This window comes from Musca vetustissima, unplaced genomic scaffold (genome assembly GCF_032173495.1).
Source record: "Musca vetustissima isolate MV318-11 ecotype Yass unplaced genomic scaffold, APGP_CSIRO_Mvet_v1 utg37931, whole genome shotgun sequence".
NCBI lineage: Eukaryota > Metazoa > Arthropoda > Insecta > Diptera > Muscidae > Musca > Musca vetustissima.
This window is the reverse complement of record NW_026875341.1, coordinates 47,646-70,318: the sequence shown is the minus strand read 5'-3', so window position 1 is coordinate 70,318 and position 22,673 is coordinate 47,646.

Genomic DNA, 22,673 nt, shown 5'->3' with positions numbered 1-22,673 from the left:
CACGGTCCAGTATCATTAGACTTTTTCTGGTAGAAACCAGGGCAATTAATAAGTCAGCAGGCATATTTTTTCTTAATTTTGTTGTTAAACAAATTGCAAATTCCAATGAAACATATGTTTTTTATTGAACACAGCTATGCTTTCGAGCCGCAATTTCGCTCGAAATTTAGCACACCATTTTGCACAACATGGGAATTTAAAAAGTATGGGAATTCAAAAACTCTCGGAACATGTCACATGGGCGTATGTGACAAACGTTTTCAAATATTTAATTTGTATATATTTATATACACAATTTTCGTCTCAAATGAATCCATAGCAATTCCAACTCCAATAAAAGTGGCCGCTGCTTTGAAATTGCTTGGACAAGGTGGTTATCAATACTAACGTGTAATATGCACACATAAGCTGTGTTCCCAAACCTGCAATATAGTACTATATTGTACTAGTTTTGCAATTTTTGCTAGAAAAGCGTTTCCTTACACCGAAAAGTAGGAAAAATTGAAGTTAAATTTAAGAGTGTTAAAACCAAAATGGCGTTCTCTTCTCCTATTTTCTGCAAGACCAATTTGGCCTAGCACGAAATAGTAAATGTAGTAAATTATGAATTTGACATTTGATTGCCAGAGATATACAGTCCGAAATAAAGCATATGAAAGCTAGCGCTTCAACAAAAGGGACAGACGCACACACATTTGCTTGAAAAAAAAAAAAACAAATAAGAAATTTTAAAATTGACAAACAGATTTTTTTCTCTTTTGGAGGATAGCGAAGATGAATGGCTGGCAGAAGATTCAGATGAAGATACTATAGAATGACGACTTGGGTTGGGTTGGTTAATCGTACTAACCAATGTGTGTACATTGGTTCAAAATATCTTGGGCTTAAGTCAAGTTTAGGGGCTCCACTTGGATCGCTTTGACATTTTTACAGTAAATAGTCCTCTGTGAACTGATTACAGTGATATATATTTAATGGGGAGAAATGCATACTTCCCGAGATATGGGCCTTGAAAGTTCGGAGAGTATGTTGTTTTAATCAGCCGTATTATTTTATCATTTTAAAGGTTATGGTTTGTGCTATATAACTAGATGAAAAATATATTGCGTAACCATGTATGCGCCTGTCCATGTGTGAAAGTCTTACTCTTAAGTTCTCTTAAAATGTACCCGACTTGTTCCATATCTTGCTGTTCTAGTTCGCTAAAACATTCTAATCATTATGGGAGCGTCCAGCCATATAAGACTTTCCGGGCTTGGAGTCGTCGGAAACTCCACTTCCATATATTCCATAATGTTTTCCTCTAAATTATACAAATAAAAAAATAAACAATAAATATTAATATTATCAGAATCATGTAATGGACGCCGTTTAACTTTTTGTTATTGTTTTTTTGTGTGCATAAGGTTTCTGTAGTCTTTTTTTTTTGATTTTGACGTTTCTTCATGTTTTAACTATTTTTCGTTCCTTTACTTTTTGCGCTAATCTTGTATGTGAGAGTAATTTTTGATAGTTCGCTCTTTTACTAGCTTTACTATCAAAAAGTACGGGAACGAACCTATAGTTTCACATTTTATATAAAAATATAAGTAAAGTAAAATTTTATTGAGACTCTTCTTCTTTTCGATAACATATTTAAATGTACTGAGAATGATTAGCCTAGTTAGAACTATATACGTCTTATTCTAACACTTGGAATGTGATATGCATCTTTGCAAACAGTAATAATATTGTTACGAATATAACTTTAGATTTAAGTTAATTTAGATGAAATCCGTTAATTTAAGAATTTGAATTGTAACGTAAATTTCTACCATGCAGTTTATTCGAATAACTTCACAACAACAACTATCTGTCTTCTACTGGCAACAAGGCTGAACTACAAAAACGTCTGTTGGATGAGTTCGAGCGCCGTGGTATGAACATCGATACATATGAGTTTGACAGTAAGGATGAAGTGGATTTATCGGAAATGGGCGAATCCAACGGTGGGGAAGTCTCGTCAGTAGCTGCCAGGGGTGACGATTTCAGGGAAATGCTGGCTAAAATGTTTGAGGAAAATTCCAGAAGGAGCGAAGAGAGCACGAGACGAATGTTCGAAGAAAATTCGAGAATAATGAACGAGAAACTCGAGTACATTACAGAAGTTATTGGAAGGAGAGTGGAAACCGTGGAGGTCCAAATTAAAGAGTTGGATAAGAAAGTGCAGTCGGTTGACAAGAAATTTCTGTCCCACGACCACAGGGTTACGAATCTGGAGAAGAAAATTTCGGAACTGGAAATCAAAGGTGGTCCGGTGCGAGTTCCTGATAACACACTAAAAATCAAACCTCCTGTATTCGACGGCTCTACGTCATTCAATGTTTTCAAGTTACAGTTCGAGACAGTGGCTTCTAGAAATTCGTGGAACGACAGCGACAAAGCGGTTGCACTACTTCTGGCATTGAAGGGCAGTGCTGCTGATGTTATACAGAGTATTCCTGTCGCTTCTATAAACAACTATGAAGATGTTATTGCTGCACTGGAACGTAAGTACGGTGGCGAACATAAACGAAATATCTACCTTTTGGAATTAAGGGGAAGAGTACAGAGGGCAAACGAGACGTTACAAGACTTTGCAGCTGAGGTGGAACGTTTGGTGCTAATGACGTATCCAGGAGAGGATCACCCATTGCTGGACCGTATGAAAATCGAAACCATTGTGAATGGCATACGTGACCCTGAGATTAAGTGTGCAACATATGCGTCACCAAAAGCGTCATTTGCCGAAACTGTGTCGTTTGCCCTTGCCCAAGAGACGGCAAGAATAGTTGTCTGGGCTTGTCTGGGGCTTAGACCCACAAGATTCGCCAACTGGAGACCGAAGGTTGCGAACCCAGATCTCTCGTTAACTCGATCGAAGACGCCATGAGGCGGGTAATAGAAGAGACAAAGTTAGTTGGGATGACTAAGCCCAGGGTTAGATGCTACAACTGCGATAAAGCAGGTCATATTGCGCGCGAATGCAAAGCTAAGCGCAAACGATCCAGGTCATCGTCACCACCTCCAACGAAAGATGGTAGAAGAATGGCTCAACAGTACACTAATGAGTCACAGTTAAACTAAATCGAGCCAGTCCAGCGGGGCATGAACTGGCTCCCATCGACGATGGCCCCACAATCTCCATAGCAATAGTACAACAGAAAAGTCACAACCTAACAACAACTGGGTACATCAATGGTGATAAGCGAGTTCTGACGTTAGATACTGGCGCATCAAAGTCCATCATAAGATCAGATCTGGTAAAGGGAATAATAACGCAACTTAATGGAGTCAGACTGCGCACAGCAACGGGGGAGCCCGCGGCAGTACACGGCAAGATTACCCTGAGACTAACTATTGCCAATAAATCGGAGAATTACGAGTTTATAGTTGCCGATATCGTAGACGAAGTGATAATAGACGCAGATTTTATGATTGCCTTTGGTATCAATCTGGATATGAAAGAACGTGTGATGACCTGGTCTAATGTCGAAATTCCGTTAAACGTGGGCTACGATGAAAGTACACCCATTAGACGTCTGACTACGGACCATCCAGAGATAATACCGCCCTGTGCCGAAGCAATAATATGGCTACCAATGAATGGAGATTGTGGAGTCGAGAAGTTGTGGGTGGTGGAACCAGCAGAAAATATAAACAGTAACATCCTAATAGCGAATGCCCTGGTGAAAAGCAACAAGGACGGATTGATTCCTGTTAGAGTTTTGAACCTGTCAAACAAGCAAGAGCAAATTTGTCAATTTTCCGATGTTGGACAATGCACACCAGCTGAAGCTGTAATTAATTTGGAAACTAGCACCGAAAAGCCAGCCGCCATGGAGAAGAAGCACCTCGACGGCTACATAAAAGAGTGGACACACCAATTATCACCTTCCGAGAGGAACAAGGCTAAGCAGCTATTATGAAAATATGCCTCTACCTTTACGTTGACAAAAGAGCACCAAGGAAGAACTTCAGTGGTGAAGCATGAAATCCATACAGCAGACGCGAGACCCATTAAACAGCCTCCAAGAAGTGTTCCCCTGGCAAAAAGAGACGAGGTCCAGAAGCTGATAAGTGAAATGGAAAAGAGTGGTGTAATAGAACCATCGTCAAGTCCATGCTGCTCCCCAGTGGTCTTGGTCAAGAAGAAAGATGGAAGCACCCGATTTTGTGTGGACTACCGAAAGTTGAATGATGTCACCAAGAAAGACAGCTATCCGCTCCCAAGAATCGACGACACGTTGGACACATTAGACGGGACGTCATGGTTCTCCACCCTCGACCTGCAGAGTGGGTACTGGCAAGTAGAGATCGCCGAGAAAGATAAAGAGAAAACAGCGTTTGTCGTTAATGGGGGTCTCTGGCAGTTCAATGTCATGCCATTCGGACTCTGCAACGCCCCGGCTACATTTCAAAGGCTGATGGAGCGTGTGTTAAAAGGGCTGCAGTGGAAGTCGTGCCTCATATACCTGGATGACATCATAGTCATGGGACGCAACTTCGACGAACACATCAAGAACTTAAGGGATGTTCTACAGCAGCTTTCGTCTTCAGGCATCAAGTTAAACCCAAAGAAGTTCAGTCTCTTCCAACGAGAGGTGAAGTTCCTGGGGCACCACGTGACGCCGGAGGGCATATCGACGGATAAGGAGAAAATTCAAGCCGTCAGAGATTGGCCGCAGCCCCAACATCTCCATAAGCTGCGAAGCTTTCTGGGTCTCTGCACCTACTACCGTCGATTTGTCCCAAATTTTGCCAACATCGCCGCCTGTCTACACCACTTGACGCAAAAAGGCCAGAGGTTTCAGTGGGGCGACGACCAAGAAGAGGCATTCAGAAAGCTCAAAGACCTGCTATGCAGAGTCCCCATTTTGGCATACCCTATACCTGGCGGAAAGTTTGCTCTGGACACAGACGCAAGTGCGTGCGGCATCGGTGGCGTCCTTTCCCAGGAAATCGACGGACAGGAAAGAGTCATCGGGTACTACAGCCGGACATTGTCGAAGCCTGAGAGGAATTACTATGTGACGAGGAGAGAGCTGCTTGCTGTCCTTGAGAGCGTTAAACACTACCACAAATACCTATATGGCCAGCATTTCCTGCTGAGGACCGACCACGCTGCTCTCCAATGGTTGCTGCAGTTTAAGAAACCGGAAGGTCAATTAGCCCGTTGGATCGAGAGGCTCCAGAGTTATGACTTCAAAATCGAGCACAGATAAGGCGGAAAACACGGTAATGCTGATGCCCTGTCTCGTCGGCCATGCAAGGTAGAATGCAGGCATTGCTCAAAGACTGAGAATAAAGAGAATACCGTTGATGTCCGACTATTGCAGTTTGAGTCGGGTGAAGATTGGTCGACGGAACAACGAAGAAATCCCATTTTGGGCAAAATAATTTCGGCCATAGAAACGGGCAAGAGACCTAGTCGCAAAGAAATTACCTCCGAAAGCCCTCTTTTAAAATCCTATTGGGCCCAGTGGGACAGTCTACTTATAATAGATGGTTGCTTATATCGCAAATGGGAAAGTGAGGACGGTAAATCTCACCGGAACTTGATCGTCGTCCCAGACTCCAAAATAAGAGATGTCTTGTCGGAGTTTCACGATGGGCCAAGTGGAGGACATCTTGGCATAGCAAAAACCGCTGAAAAAACTGGGTCGGCTGTCAAAAATCCATTGCCGACTGGATCGCCAATTGTGAAAGGTGCATAAGAGCTAAGGGTCCAACACGGAAGAGTCGAAGCTACATGCAGCAGTATAATTCAGGAGCTCCTTTTGAAAGAATCGCAATGGATGTAGCTGGACCGTTCCCAACAAGCGACTCTGGGAACCGGTATGTCTTAGTGGTCATGGATTATTTCAGCAAATGGCCAGAGGTCTATGCTATCCCAAATCAAGAAGTCAGGACAATTGTGGATGTGTTCAGCAAAAATTGGATTTGTCGCTATGGTGTTCCATCCGAGGTTCATTCCGATCAAGGTAGGAATTTTGAATCAGCGATCTTCAAGGAAATGTGTGACTCCTACGGAATCAAGAAAATCAGAACGACGCCCCTACATCCACAATCAGATGGCATGGTGGAAAGATTCAATCGCACCCTGGAAGAACATCTACGGAAAGTGGTGGACAGTGGCCAACGAGACTGGGATGAGCATATTCCAAAGTTTTTACTGGCTTATAGATCGGCCATTCATGATTCCACATCTCGGACCCCAGCCAAAGTTCTGTTCGGAAATGAATTAAAGCTACCTGGGGATTTGATATATTATTTGAACCAAGATGAAGACAGTCAAAACTCTTTTAGTAAAGTCCACGATGCAGTTCGCCATCGAATAAAAATGGTTAGCAACCGTATGAAGGCAAGGTACGATCGAGCGGCAAATACAGATGGGTTTCTAGAAGGGCAACTGTACTATTGTTCAATCCACAACGAAAAAAAGGACTATGCCCCAATTTGCAAACGCACTGGGAAGGACCCTACAAGATTGTCACGAAAATAAATGACGTCGTTTATCGCATCCAGAGGAGCGACAGTCCCAGGTCGAAGATGAAAGTTGTACATTTGGAGCGGCTGACCCCCTACGGAACGGGAACTGTGACTATTCGGGACGAACAGGCTTAAGCGGGGGGCAATGTTACGAATATAACTTTAGATTTAAGTTAATTTAGATGAAATCCGTTAATTTAAGAATTTGAATTGTTTATATGTGTTTGTTGCATTGGTAGATTGTTCGTAATCTAGGCGTTACCAGATCGTCTAGAAACTTCTGTAGCGACAGGCAAGGCTCATATAAATAGGGGAAATGGAATGGCAGTTAGTCAGTTGTGAATCAGATCGCGAATTGAAACCGTCGAGTAAAGTAAAGTGCAAAGTAAAGTTGTGTGAATAAAATCATTGTAATAATCCTAATCCGAAAGAACCCGCGTTTTATTTGGTACGAACTGTATTGGGAAATAAAACAACGTCTACACGGGATTAAGTAAAATCCAAGAACGTAACAATATAATATATATGCGAAAACCTACAAGAGAGGGTGAAAAGGCTTGCTCCCGGCCTATACATTTGCTGGCAGAGCATTTTACGTCTGCCAAGTATAAATAAACTTAAAACGAAATAACAAAACAAAATAGAAACAAATAATCTGTCTGCATGGACAAAACAAACAGAGCGCTTACAAGGTAAACAAAGAAAATTTTGGATTAAATAAATGGTTAAATACTAATTAAATTCATAAATATCACAGTGAGAGCACTTATTAAACGATTGCTTATAAATTAGGCTAAATTGTAAATATCACAGGTAAGTTGATTATCCAGGTGTTGACCTTGTGTAAAATACGGGTGGAGTTCTGTCCGGATCAGTGTCGAAACTTTCGTTAAGAATGCCAACTGGCGATAGGTAAGTTGAGTTATTCCATGAAATGTGTTTTTCTCTTTCATAAATCTCTTTCATTAGGTCATTTACGTGAGTGGACAGTTTTTCGGCAAAGCGTTTTTGTAGCTGAAGAGCATAAAAGCAGAACGGTTGCACTCCCGAGACATCGTAAATATAATCGTTTGCATACATTTTCGTTGGGTTTTCATATTTTTTACCCACACATCTTCTTAGGATCTTTCGCTCGAAAATTTCTATCTCCTTTGCCACTGTTGGAGAGATAGAAAACCATATTGGAAAACCATACACAAGGACTGATCTTATTGCCACTTAATAAAGGGGGATTTTGGTCTTTTGAGGTAAGTGTTTGCTGTTAAACAAATACGTAAATAAGACAGCATACTGTTTCGCCTTCTGCAACGTAGTTCGTCAAATGTGATGACAAGATATTTTATACTGGATTTAAAAGGGATTTCAATTCCGTCCAGCATTATCCGAAGTTGCTTACTTTGAGGGACCACCATTCTTGGGAATTTCCCTGAAACATTTCTGAAACAAATGGCTTCGGATTTCGCAGCATTTATTTTTATTCCCCACTTCATGTGAAATTGATGTATGACCTCCAGATGTTCAGAGGCATACCTTAGATAAGACAATCATCTGCGTAAAGGATGGCTTTTGAATGATTTCTAAGATGCGGAAAATCATTGAGGAAAATGTTAAATAGAAATGGGGCCAATACACTCCCTTGGGTGACTCCACTGCTGATCAGTCCATATCTTGATGAATCATTGTTGATTTGAACACAGAATTTTTGCTCAGAAAGGTAATTATATATAATCTTGACCAGGTATGGATCAATACCTAAATCAATCATCTTATAAATAATTCATTTGTGCCAAACAGAATCAAACGCCTTCTCAATATCTAAGGATATGGCTACAGTACAAATTTGATTCCTCGAGTTTGTCGTGATGTCGCTATGAAACTTGAGAAGCGCGTGTTGTGTTGAATGGTGTTGTTGGAAGCCAAATTGGAAATCAGATATAGGATTGATGATGAATTATTTCTCTATTTTCTCTTTTAGGACATGTTCAAAAATTTTGCCCAAATTTGAGAGAAGTGAAATTGGACGAAAATCAATGACCGATTCGCTATTGGGTTTTTTCTTAATTGGGATTATTTTTGCTATCTTCCACACAGTAGGAAAATATCCATTGTTGATTGAATTATTAAAGATGTCTGTTAAAAAGTTTATTGCAGCATCCGGAAACTTGCGTAAAGTAAAATTAGAGACGTTATAAACGCCTGATGATTTTTTAGTGTTAATTTTCAGAATAATTGATTAATTTTTTCAGCATTTGTGAAATGATAGTCATCTGGATTACTATTGGACGTGAATTGGTTATTAAACGAGTAGATGCGAGGAGGCAATGATGAAGAGAATGATGCAATTCGCGAATCAACATCATCGACAGGAGATTTTGGGATCGATTCTCGGAAAACGGACGAATAATACTGATGGAAGTGATTAGCTATTTCGGACGAATTAGTAACTCTGTTATTATCAACGACAATATGTTGGCAAAATGGTGATTTTTTCCTGCCGCTGAAACGATAAATTTCCTTAAAAGCGGACGGACCAGGCTTGATGTTTTGCAGACGGGAATTGAACAGCTTTGCTTTTATAATGATTTTTAACAGACTTATTTGTTTAGAAAGGATTTTGTACTCACGACTGATCCGATTTCCAGTTCGATGAAAGATTTTTTTAAGTTCTTTTTGCCATTGATATTTAATTCTATATAATCTTTTTGATCTTTCAGAAAGGGGAAACTTTCCATCGCTGACCGCTATTTTCTGAGAGTGTACATCATGGACAGTATTGTAACATCTGTTAAAATCCTGTATAACAGCATCAATTTCCTGATTTGACAAATTTTTATCTGAAGGTGGCATGAAATCCGATAATGTAGTTTTAAAATCCGCCCGAAAATTATCCAAGTTCGTATCTTTATATGAGATGAAGGTTTTTGGTGTATTTAATAAAATCTCTGAACATTCCAGTTTCAGTTCTAATTTTAATGGAAAGTGATCCGAAAATGTTGGCAATGAGGAAATCCTGAAGTTTGTCGAATTACTGTCGACTAAACCTGTGCTTATTAAGAAGTGATCTAAAAATGATGGACCATTTGGGTAAGATGGAGATGCATCACAAATGCGTTTAACGTCCAGGATATTTGTTTGTAGCCAAGCATTCAAAGCTTTTCCATTTACATTTTCCACAGGATCACCCCAGGAAGGACATCTTGAATTTAAATCTCCACCGAGAATAAAGCCATCGAAGTTAGAGCATAGATGCAGAATTTTCTCCAAACCTGACTCCAATTGCGATGATGGATAGTTACATGGGATATATACTGAACCCAGAACGTACTTTTTCTGCATTCCGTTGCGTATTGTGTCCAGCCTTACGAGGCATGTATTAATGCCCACATCATTTAAAGTAATTGTACCCATCGATCCTTATCCTCCGATTTCTCCTCAGATGACATTCTTGTATGAATCCAACATCAATGCTATTGTAAATAAGAGTTTTATGTAGATCAATTTGCCTGCTTTTATCATTAAGAGATCTGACATTGAACGTTAATAAATTTATGACTCTATGGTCCATATTGATCACGTACTTTATTTAGAATTCTCAAGAATTCAGCTTTGGCTTTAGATTTTTCCATTTCTCTGAAGTTATTGAGAAACATACAATGTATGGCTTTTGTTGAGTGTTTTGCTTAAATAGGCTGGAAAATGATTTGTTTGGAGTTATTGTGGAAAAGTTTACGGCGTTACCAACGTTTTTTGATGCAATGTTTTTATCTTCACGGTTTATTTCAATATTTTTTGTTTAGCAGCATGATATTTCTTAAATGAAGGACATCCCTTCCAGTTTGCTGGGTGCCCAAACTTTTTGCAGTTTACGCAGTATGACTCTGTGGAATCCGAGCGCGGTCTTTGGCATTCTCCTGGTCCGTGAACTTTATCACATTTCATGCAATTGTATTTTGCATTACAGTTGCGTGCAATGTGGCCCCACATTCGACATCAGTGACATTGAATTTCACCAGATTTAATCTTTGGTTTTTCCCAGCAGATATCTTGGAGAAACAATGATTTTACATGGGAGACATCGCCAATATTTTTGCCAGGCATTAATGAGACTAAAAATAATCCAGTGTCTATGCCATTCTTAATAGAGTTTGGCGTTGAAAAATTGGTTACCGAAGCCACTGTATTGGGAACCACAATGTCTAATTCGGCCTTGACTTCAATGGGGTCGTTATACGAATATAGCCCTCATAAGACCATCCCAACCTGTTTCATTTCTTTTGGAGTGAAAGAGTAAGAGTGAATCTCCTTAGCTCTCAAGATCGCCATCATCGAAGAGTGGACTTCTGGATCAGCAAAATAAAGTTTGCTTTTATTTTTGTTTATGTTTTTGATTTTAAATTCAGAATCCTTGATAGTAGTTCTCAAGGATTCTACAAGGGCTTTGATGTTAACATTAAAAACAAAAATAGGTGGACACCATTTTGTTTTATTGATCGATGTATTCTTAATGTTATTACTAGCACCTTGAGTTTCTTTTGCCACTGGAGGACATTGAATGTCAACATCTGACAATACACTTAGTATTCCAAATTTGTTTTGGTCATTTGGATCGTGATTTACCAACTTCTCTCGAAGCTCTGAAATATCAATGTTCATCGATGAATTTGATTTTTCGATTCGCATTCTTTTACGATCGTTTGTTTGTGTAGTTCCTTTTGATGTTGAAGCAACAAGTACTTTGCTATTGGAAGTTGATGCCACCTCTTCTGCCACATCAAAATCCATATCCGGTAAGGTATCAGGCATCATTATTCACACAAATGCAAATATGACGCCTGAAAAAAAAATAATTCCAATACTATGGGTGATTTTTTTGATAAAATTTTTGCCGGTCAGAAAAATACGTCTAACTAATTTCAGAGTTACCGCCTTTTTTCTATATAAAAATATAATACATTATTTTTTTTCCAACCAGCGACATCTCTTACAGGAGGTCCATTTGAATTGAGGTCATCAGCCGGTTTTGTCCACAAATTGTTTGTGCGTTGTTTAGCATTTGAACTCTGCAACTGTCCATTTGTCAAATTGCTGTTATGCTCCATAAAATCAACTAACGCTGCTCAGTCTGCAATTATTTTTTTGTATTATCCGTAAAATAATTAATTTAGATAATGAATTCCCATGTTGTGCAAAATGGTGTGCTCAATTTCGAGCGAAAGTGCGGCTCGAAAGCATAGCTGTGTTCAATATGTTACGAAATGTGTTCAATAAAAAAAACATATGTTTCATTAGAATTTGCAATTTGTTTAACGACAAAATTAAGAAAAAAATATGCCTGCTGGCTTATAATTGTCCTGGTTTCTACCAGAAAAAGTCTAATGATACTGGAACGCGTTAAAATAAGCATGTATGGATATTTTGAGAGAAGTTGGCCCTTTCATACACAAGGGTACCATTCCCGAAAGCCTGCAGTTAGCAGCTACCTTAAGATTTCTGGCTGTTGGTGGGTTTCAGAGGGTAGTGACAAATGATTTAAAAATAAGTGTAAAATATTTCGGAGAGTAATGAAAGTCCGGGAAAACAAAGTGTGTGCAAGCTGTGGACAGCTGCAGACCAGGAGGAGCCCTTTTTTATTTTCTTTTATTTTACTATAAAAAATAATGTAAATACTGTATTTTTTAAATAAATATTGTAAAAAAACGTTCAGCCTTATTCTGGATGTCAATTCCACGTGAATTTACTCGCTCTTCCCCTACGTCTTATTCTGAACAACATTTTTGTGTGAATTTTTTCGCATTCTCGCTTTCGCCTTATTCTGAATGAAGTTCGAAAGCGAAAAAATCCGCTTTGGGGAAAAATTAGGTATTCTGGATTACAGGGAGTAGGATAATGAGATGAAATTTTGTGCGAAATTTTTCGCTAATAAATTCAAAGTGAGTTGACTACAAAAACATAAGTTATAAATATTTTTATGAAAAATATTACAACGTTACCTAAAATCCGACGGGGCGTACAACAATATTCAACTTCCCCACTATGGCAAAATGTTGTGTACGGCCGTATTACCCAAATACGTCGAATCCATATCTGCAAGCAAATAATACAAACCGCAAAACTAAATTGAAAATTTAATAAATTAAACCACATATTTTTAGTTTCCATTCGAAATTTCAAATTTCCTGAATGTTTTGTTTTTATTTTCAACAAAAGAAAAAAATGAAAAATACTTTCTGTCAAAGTTGAAAATTTTCAACTTGAAATATTGTACGTTCGACGTATTTCGGTAACATTCATATACGGGCATGTTCTGGCATTCACTTCAAGGGCAGAAGTGTATCGAACACACGCCGAGGTGTTCTGTAACACACTTTACACCCATTTGAGGTGTATTCTTTACACTTACATTTTCATAGTGAGAGTCGGGTGTATTCATGTTTTTCTATATAAAAGAAAATCTTTTTTGAAATAAAAAAGGCACATGATGATAGATTAATATATTATTATTGCGTATAATTTGTTTAAAATCACAAAATTAGGATAAAACGTCTTTAAAAACAAATTTTAAATAGATACTAAGGTTTGTGTTCCATTTTCTTCAACTGGATTGTTCGCTTGGCACAAACAGCTGATTTGAAGTAAGGCCAAAGAAGACAGTGTTACCAACTGATCTTCTTAAATCAATCAACAAATTTATGATATTACAGAGTATTTCATAAATATATTTTATGTTGCGAATAATAAAATATTTAAAAATAATAGCAAAATTGACGTTAGAACTAACGAAATTAGTAAAAATTAGAGAAACCATGTTAAAAACGAATACAGTTTATAATGTATGGCAACACTATTTCTGCAAAGTACTATGTTGGCGTTTATTTTTGTCGCAGTTGAAAATTTCAATTCACGTGAGAACCAGAACAGGAGGTAACTTCTGAGGTGAAGTGTATGTGTGAAGTGAAAAAAACACACCGTGAATTCCAGAACATACCCGATAAATACATGTGTTCTACTTTTGTGGTGAAAAACGTCGAACGGGCTAGTTGAATTTTAGGTAAGGCTGTTAACACAATACTTATTCTATGTCGATTTAGAATATTATAAATGATAGTAAGCAAATATTTATCTGGAAAACAGCAAATAAAATGCATTTGGAAATCCTATTGATAATGATGCATGCTGAACCAAATATTGCCAAGGAATGTATAAAGGTAATAATGAATATTTAAGTCGAGTTTTATGCATTTGGGAGGCGAAAAACAGACATTTTGCAAATTTGCCTAATGAGCCGCTTAACAGTGAAAACTTAAATAAAAATTATCGGGCATGTTCTGGCATTCACTTCAACGGCAGAAGTGTATCGAACACACGCCGAGGTGTTCTGTAACACACTTTACACCCATTTGAGGTGTATTCTTTACACTTACATTTTCATAGTGAGAGTCGGGTGTATTCATAAAATAAAATCTTTTTTGAAATAAAAAAGGAACATGATGATAGATTGATATGTTGTTATTGCGTATAAATTGTTCAAAATCACAAAATAAGCATGAAACGCCATTAAAACAAATTTTAAATAGATACTATGGTTTGTCTTGAATTTTCTTCAACTGAATTTCTTGCTTGACACAAACAGCTGATTTGAAGTAAGGCCGAAGAAGATAGTGTTACCAAAAATTCCCCGTTAAATCAATCAACAAATTAATTATATTACAGAGTTTTTCATACATATATTTTATGTTGCAAATAATAAAATATTAAAACATAACAATAAAATTATCGTTAGAATTAACGAAATTACTAAAAAATTACAGAAACAATGTTAAAAACGAATACAGTTTATATTGTATGGCAACACTACTTCTGCAAAGTACCATGTCGACTTTTATTTTTGTCGCAGTTCAAAATTTCAATTCACGTGTGAAGCAGAACAGGAGGTAGCTTCTGAGGTGAAGTGTATGTGTGAAGTGAAAAGAACACGCCGTGAGTTCCAGAATATACCCCTATGAAACAACACAAAAAAACTAAAAAACATATTTTTTTTTGAAAATTATCGTTTGCATTATTTGAAGGAAGAAATAAAGGAGTAGGCCAATTAAATAAAAAGGCACACAATTATGTGCCTGTGTTTTTGCCATCATAAAAAAATGTTATTTTATTTGAAATCTATTGTAGTTGTTGTACCAAATTGCATCAAAAAATGAACCGCTGTTTCACATGTCATATTGTAGGTTGCATTTATAAAGCAGATTCTTGATATTTCACATTTGTATTGTTATAAAGTTTAAACAACAATAACAAGTAACAGTTTTTAATGAAATAATCAGGAAATAAAATATTGAAAAATATTACACAATTAAAATACAATGGGGCAACACACATTACAACTTAAATTACAATATGGCAACACACATTACAACTTAAATTATAATATGGAAACACGAATCTTTTTTTCAACCACCATTTCCGAAAACTCGAATCCGCATCTTGCATTTTTTGCGTCTCCCTATTCATTCAGAATAAGGCGAGAATGTGAAAGCGAACATTTTTGTACATGCGAGATATCTCCCAGCGAATATCCAGAATAAGGCTGGTTAAATACTACTTCAGCGTTCTTTTTCAACTTATACGTGCTCAGAAAAACACGTACGATCTCATTTCGTTTTCAATCCACAAAGCTATATGTGCTCCAATTATATTCCCAATATTTTTTTTGGGAATTCGGAATGGAGCACACCAAATTTGGGAAAATGTTTCACATTCGAGCAAACTCGAAATGTTGCACATGGGCGAATAGGTTATTTCGACTAAGACTTGATAGGTTAATTAAAACACGTGTTAGTTAAGGGAAGGCTCTCAATGTTCGACCCATTATGTCGATGTCATCGGCATAGACGAGTAACTGGTGTTGTTTGGTGTAAGAGTACCATTCCTGTTCACCTTTGTCTCTCGTATGATCTTTTCCAGTAGGATGTTAAAAAGGTTACACGACAAACTGTCCCTTTGTCTGAATCCTCGTTCTGTATTAAAGGGCTTCGAGAGGTCCTCTCCGACTTTAACGGCTGATCTTGTGCCAGTTAATGTTATCCTGCATAGCCGAATTAATTTTGCAGGAATGCCAAACGCAGACATGCGGCTTTATAGTCGAATGCGGCTTTATAGTCGAATGCGGCTTTATAGTCGACGAATAGGTGGAATGTGTCGATGTGTTTTTCGTGGGTTTTTTCCAGGATTTGGCGCAGAGTGAACAACTGGTCAATGGTGGATTTGCCAGGTCTGAGCATCTGGCCACCAGTCTTGAATAGTTCGACTTGTAACCCATTGGCACCTGCTGCTTTATTATTCTTCAGCCGATTGATTCCTATTTTGACATCTTGGCTAGGTGGTATACACTCTATACCGTCATCTATTATTGGTTCTGGCGTATCCTCTTCACCGCTACTATTTGATACCAGAAGTTTTTCTAAATGTCTAGGTAGTATTGATTTACATATTGATGGATTAAGCATTAATTTTGTTTTCTCGAAATCTAACAGGAACACTCAGTTATTTTTCCCACGTTTTTCTACATCTTTATACGAAAGATCTTTTATTGTCCGTTCTGAACGTTTGTGGAATCAGCTTCCAGTTGAGCTGCTTAATTTTTCTTTTTCTCGCAGTGTATTTCGCAGGAAATTTGAAGACTTTGCTGTTAATGGGATTGACTGGTGTCGCAATCATATGATTTACCAACAATAGTCGCTAACTGCGATATTCTTTTTTACGAGGCTGGGGAGCCTTATTTTTGCATTGTTGTCTGTTATTTAAAATCCTTATATTCGCCCATGTACTGCATTTCGAGTTTGCTCGAATGTGAAACATTTTCCCAAATTTGGTGTGCTCCATTCCGAATTCCCAAAAAAATATTGGGAATATAATTCGAGCACATATAGCCTTGTGGATTGAAAACGAAATGAGATCGTACGTGTTTTTCTGAGCACGTACAAGTTGAAAAAGAACGCTGAAGTAATATTTAACGTGTTTTTACAATATTAATTTAAAAAATACAGTATTTAAATTAGTTTTTATAGTCTGGTCTGCAGCTGTCCACAGCTTGCACACACTTTGTCTTCCAGGACTTTCATTACCCTCCACAATATTTTACACATTGTTGTGCGATCAACACTTATTTTTAAATCATTTGCCACTACCCTCTGAAACCCACCAACAGCCAGAAATCTTAAGGTAGCTGCTAACTACAGGCTTTCGGGAATGGTACCCTTATGTATGAAAGGGCCAACTTCTCTCAAAATATCCATACATGCTTATTTTAACGCGTTCCAGTATCATTAGACTTTTTCTGGTAGAAACCAGGACAATTATAAGCCAGCAGGCATATTTTTTTCTTAATTTTGTTGTTAAACAAATTGCAAATTCTAATGAAACATATGTTTTTTTATTGAACACATTTCGTAACATATTGAACACAGCTATGCTTTCCAGCCGCACTTTCGCTCGAAATTGAGCACACCATTTTGCACAACATAGGAATTTAAAAAAGTATGGGAATTCAAAAACTCTCGGAACATGTCACATGGGCGATTAAGATTGAATTGTATAGCTTTAAGACGAATTTTATATTGCGATGTACATGTTTGTAGTTTTGAGCATATTGCTATATTTATTGGCCAAATGGCTTAGCCGCAATAAATGAACAATAAATAAATAAAAAATAAATGCTCCTTCCAGATCCTTAGCACGCTGTCTGTATCTGTCACCAGGTTTACTTCTTCATCTCTACAGGAGGTGGTGCCTGCACCAAAGCCTTCGGTTTGGTGTTTTACCCGTTGGTAGATTTGCTCACGCTCACGTTTTTCTTCTTCTTTCTTCTTTTTTCTGAAATACGTTTCTCCTCTCTCCTTTTCTCCCGATAGTTCTCCATCGCATTACGTGTTGCTACTGTCTGCAGGGTTGCCCTATACGCTGCGTTTTTTCATATCAGTAGCATTACGACACTCCTGATCGTACCACGGATTTCTTGATAGTGGTCTTTGGTACCCAAGTGTTGCTTTTGCTGCAGTTTGTAGGGAGTGGGCAATTCTCTGTCACTGTTCTTCTATATTATTATAGGGACAATGGGTGCTTTCGTCAAGCAGTTGAGTAAGTTGAGCGGAGTAGGTTTCTGCTATCTGTTGTGTTTGCAGCGACGACAAATTTCCATGTTACATTAGATCGCACCTTTGCTGCTACATTAAACTACATTGGTCCGAATCGATATTCGCTCCCCGGATCGATCGGAAAACTGTATGAATGCCTTCCGTCTATCACAATATGATCGATTTGATTTCTCGTTGTTCGATCGGGAGAAATCCAAGTGGCCTTGTGTATATCGAGATGCTTGAATCTGGTGCTGCTAACTACCATGTTTTTTGCTGCTGCGAAGTCAATCAACCTCATGCCGTTGTATGATGTTTCTTCATGGAGACTGAATTTTTCGACGGTGGGGCCAAAGATATTTTCCCTTCCGATTTTTGCATTAAAACCTCTTGGCAGAATGTTAATGTCATTGCCAGGGCAACAGTCATATGCTGTTTCTAGGCGCTCGTAAAATATGTCTTTGGTCTGTTCATCTTTATCTTCGGTCGGAGCATGGGCGCAAATGAGACTGATGTAGAAGAACTTCGCTTTTATACGGATTATAGCAATTCGCTCATCTACTGGAGTGAATCTGGAGACGAGGTCTTTCATTCTCCTGTTAACCATAAATCCGCAGCCAAATTCATGTCTCGTTTCATGGCAGCTATATTACAGGGCGTAATTGTCTGATTTACTAACGCCAGTCCCTTTCCATCGCATTTCCTGTAAGGTAATAATATCGGCTTTGTACTTCTTGAGTACATCCGCCAAAGCGAACACTGCGCCTGTTCTGTACAACGGGCGCACATTCCAAGTGCAGATTCGCAGATCGTGGTCCTTTATACGTTTGCGGGGTTCGTCAACATTAGGTGGGTTTGGTTTTCTTTTTCTTTGCTTTTTCATAGTAGGTTCAGTCTTCCGAGTGTGGGCAACTAAACCGACATCTCAATCCATTTTTTATAGTTCTTATGGGGTGAACTCGCGGCACATATTAGCTCCATTGAGTTGAAAGAGGGACCAAGATAAGCCTGGACTTCGCCATGTTAACGCCAAACAGAGCCGTTGCTTGATATCTATCATCCCCTACGCCACCCATATTTTTACAGGTTGCGCAAACATTCACTCGCGATTGATTCAAAATATGCTATTTTCGTGTTTGTTTTTTCCGAAATAGAAGGTATAGCACCATATATCGTGCGTAGAACTTCGCCTAATTTCGACTATCAAGTCTTAGTCGAAATAAGGCGAAGTTCTATGCACGATATATGGTCCTATACCTTCTATTTCGGAAAAAAACAAACACGAAAATAGCATATTTTGAATCAATCGTGAGTGAATTATTGCGCAACCTGTAAAAATATGGGTGGCGTAGGGTTAATTGAGGTGCTGCCGTTTTGACCATAGGTTTAAGCAGTGCAGGATGGCCACTAGGATCTGTTGGGACTGTTAGATCGTGCAAGGCTCGCCATTAGAATGGAGTACATGGAGTACAGCTCAAGTGTCAGTCGTCGAAGTCGGTGATGTATGAGTTAGGTCAGGTGCTTAATAGCTCGAGGGCGTCGGTTGCCCTCCTTCAGGAACCGTATACTAGGGGTGGCATAGTAAAAATTTGAAAGTCAAGTCAAAATTGCAAGTAATGTGTCAAATTTAAAATACAAAAGTAAAGTGTCGCAAGAAAATTTAAAAAGTAAAAGTCTACAATAACATTTTGAAAGTCTATACAATATTTGTGAGATGGCTCCAGAACACTCTTTGGCGGTTGCTTTGCAATCCAGTGTCCAACAAGTGCCAGTCACATCAGTGATAAACCAATTGATATTAGGAGCTCAAATATGTCTGTAACATCAGTCTTAGTGGTTTAACCAATTTAAAATTTATCGGATTTGGAAAGACTGAGTGACCAGAGAAAAGTAGCGTTACTTTTGCATTACATGGGTCCCGAGAGTTTAACAATATTCAATTCCTTTAACATTGATATTGACTCGATTTAATATGATGATCTTGTTAAAAAGTGGGAAAACTATTTTGTGCCTAAAAAGAATATTGCGATGGAGCGTCACATATTTTTACCAAAAACAGCAAGAAGACGAATCTTTCGACTCACATGTGACTGCCTTGAAAAACCTTAAGTGGCCCACACACGTCAAACATGTGCGTTCGATCGGTGTGAATCGAAGCAATGTTTGACGTGTGTGGTACGGTGTTCACACCGATTTGCCGGTGCGCACACCGATCGAAAGAAATTAAAAATTTTTAATTTTTCGTTGTGCGACGCGCACATGTTTGACGTCTGTGGCCTGGTGTGAGGATATTTTCTCATTTGTTGCGAAATTTCGTGGAGTGCGGATCAGCGGACAATGTCAAAAATATACAAAAAAACGTTTTGGAAAATGTTTTGATGTTTTTTTACACATATTCAACAGTGTGGCAAATAAAAATGTTTTCCCGGAAAAAAAATAAAGGTATTTAATACATTTATATTAAATAAAAATATTTGGTATTTTTTACGTCATCACTATCGCTGACCATCTTCACGCTTCAAAAATAAATACGAAATGAAGTTTTGTGGATCCGTTTGACGTGTGTGGGCTAGGAGCTTCACACCGATCGAACGCACATGTTTGACGTGTATGACCCACTTTAGTTTGACTTGTGAGTTTGGAACAATGAGAGATGAGCTGCTTAAAGACATTTTTGTTTGTGGACTTGCTGGAGAACATCAAAATATCAGAGAAAGGCTGTTAAGTGAAGGAGGTATCAAACTAGAAAAAACAATATGTATTGCAAATAATATGTTCATGGCTCGAGAGAATATAAGACAGAGGAAGGCGTCCATATAAATTCGGTGAACAAAAATACATATAAACACAGTCCTGGACAGCAAAGAAATCGTAAAAACATGTGGACAAAAGCACCGCTATAAATGCCCTGAAGAAAATATAATATGTCACGTATATAAAAATAGAGGCCATTTTGCTAAGAGGTGTTATAAAAAAAGACAACAACAAAATTTTCAACAAAGTCGTCAACACCAGTTGTATGAGATTTATTGGCTCCTCGAGCCATCGCAAAAAACACAACAAGTTTTCCTTAACAAATTTAAATTGTCTCTGGGGCAACTTTATTAAACAATAATTATATGTAATTTAATATAATTTGTAAATTTTATGCTCCCGACGGGACAATCAATAATTATTACTATTATAAAAAAATTTAACTTATATTAATGTAACAAATCGAGTTAGGTTATTTGGCAGCAAGGCAGTAAAATAATTTGTTTAAGAGATCGGTTTAATGCAGCACGGCAGAATATGTAAACAGAACTAAAAATTTTGTTTCTAAAAATAAACATAACACGGCTGCCTTGATCTTATTTACTGTCTCTGCTTTCGCTATTACCTTTGTTACGACGTCGCTGCATTATGTTTAGTAAATAAACAATGCAGCGACAACAACAACAATAACAAAGAATAACGTAACAGAGACAGTACACAAAGATCATTGTTCGTGCTACGTTGCCAAATTATGACCTTGAACTATTAGCAATAGAGAAAGGGAATAGGCAAATTAGAATAATAAGAAAAGTAGAGATGTCGGTTCGCGACATTTTAGGGAACACAGTAGGGATGTCCTATTAGAATAGTAAATATACTAGCAAAGTACCCGCTACTTCGTATGCGGAAAGGGAATAAAAAAATATTTCATATGGAAATGGTGAATACCGTATAATTAGTTGTACTATAGTTCTGTATTCCACCTCTTTTCCTACATTTAATATCAAGTTTATTACCATTAATTACTCTTCATACACATAAGCACTATTTTCCGAAATCCACACTTTAGCAAAAACGTACAGGTTCCACATGTAATTCCATTTAGAACTTTTCGAACACCGTCACCTCCACTAAATTTAGTACCAAAAACCCTTTGGTCCTTCTTTCTAACTCTCTGTCAATGACCAACATTCTAAATTTTAGGTTTCCAGCTCTCTCCGTTATCCAAGTTTAGTGAATTTTCTATTATATACTATTGGTACACATAAATTCGAGTTTCCAAAGTTGTCTCCATAGCTCAATACTACACTTCAACAGTAATCTAAGTTCCAAATCTCAAGATTCAACCAAATCCAAATTGTTTCAAATTTAGTACCATTTAGTAATTCTCATACTCATAGGTAAGAATTTCTAAAACTACATCAATCCATCAATCCTAATCTTACTTCCACCAAAGTCCAAATTGTTCCAAATTATTTTTAAGTCCAAATATTAGGATTCCCGCTCACACAAAACGAATTGTACCATATTTAGTACCAATTAGGTCTTCTCGTATCCATAAGTACGAAATTCCAATACTTCCTTAATCTTGCAATTTTAATTACAAATTTACGTTTACTATCTCTATCCGTTAACTCGAATCAAAATTGTACCAATTTTTTTACCATTTAGTACACATAATGACGAATTTTAAAAAATTACCGACATATCTCAATTCTGCACTCAAACTGTAATATTAATTCAAAATTTTAGAATACAGCCCTATCCGTTCACACATTTGTAAGATTTCCGGACCCATTTAGTACTTTTTGTTTCTATAATTAACAATTTCCCAAACTATGTCAATCTTACACTCCGACAGTAATTTTAATTAAAAAATTCGGGAGTCCAGCTCTATCCGTTCACACATAATCAAGTTGTACGAAATATAGTACTATTTAGTACACATAGGTACTATGCTTCCATATCTCAATTCTATATTCAAACATCAACCATTAGTCCAAATTATGGGTTTCCAGCTCTCTCCGTTCACCCAAATCCATCTAGTGCCGTTTATTACTTTTCGTACACATAAATACGAGTTTCCAAAGATGTCTCTATAGCTCAATCTTCAACAGAAATCTTAATTCCAAATTTCAGGTTTTCAGTTCTATCCTTTCAAGCAAAATCCAAATTGTACTAAATTTAGTACCATATAGTACCTTTCGTACCAATAAGTACGAATTTCAATTCGAAGACTTCAGCTCTGTCTGTTCACCTAAATCCAACTTCCACCAAATT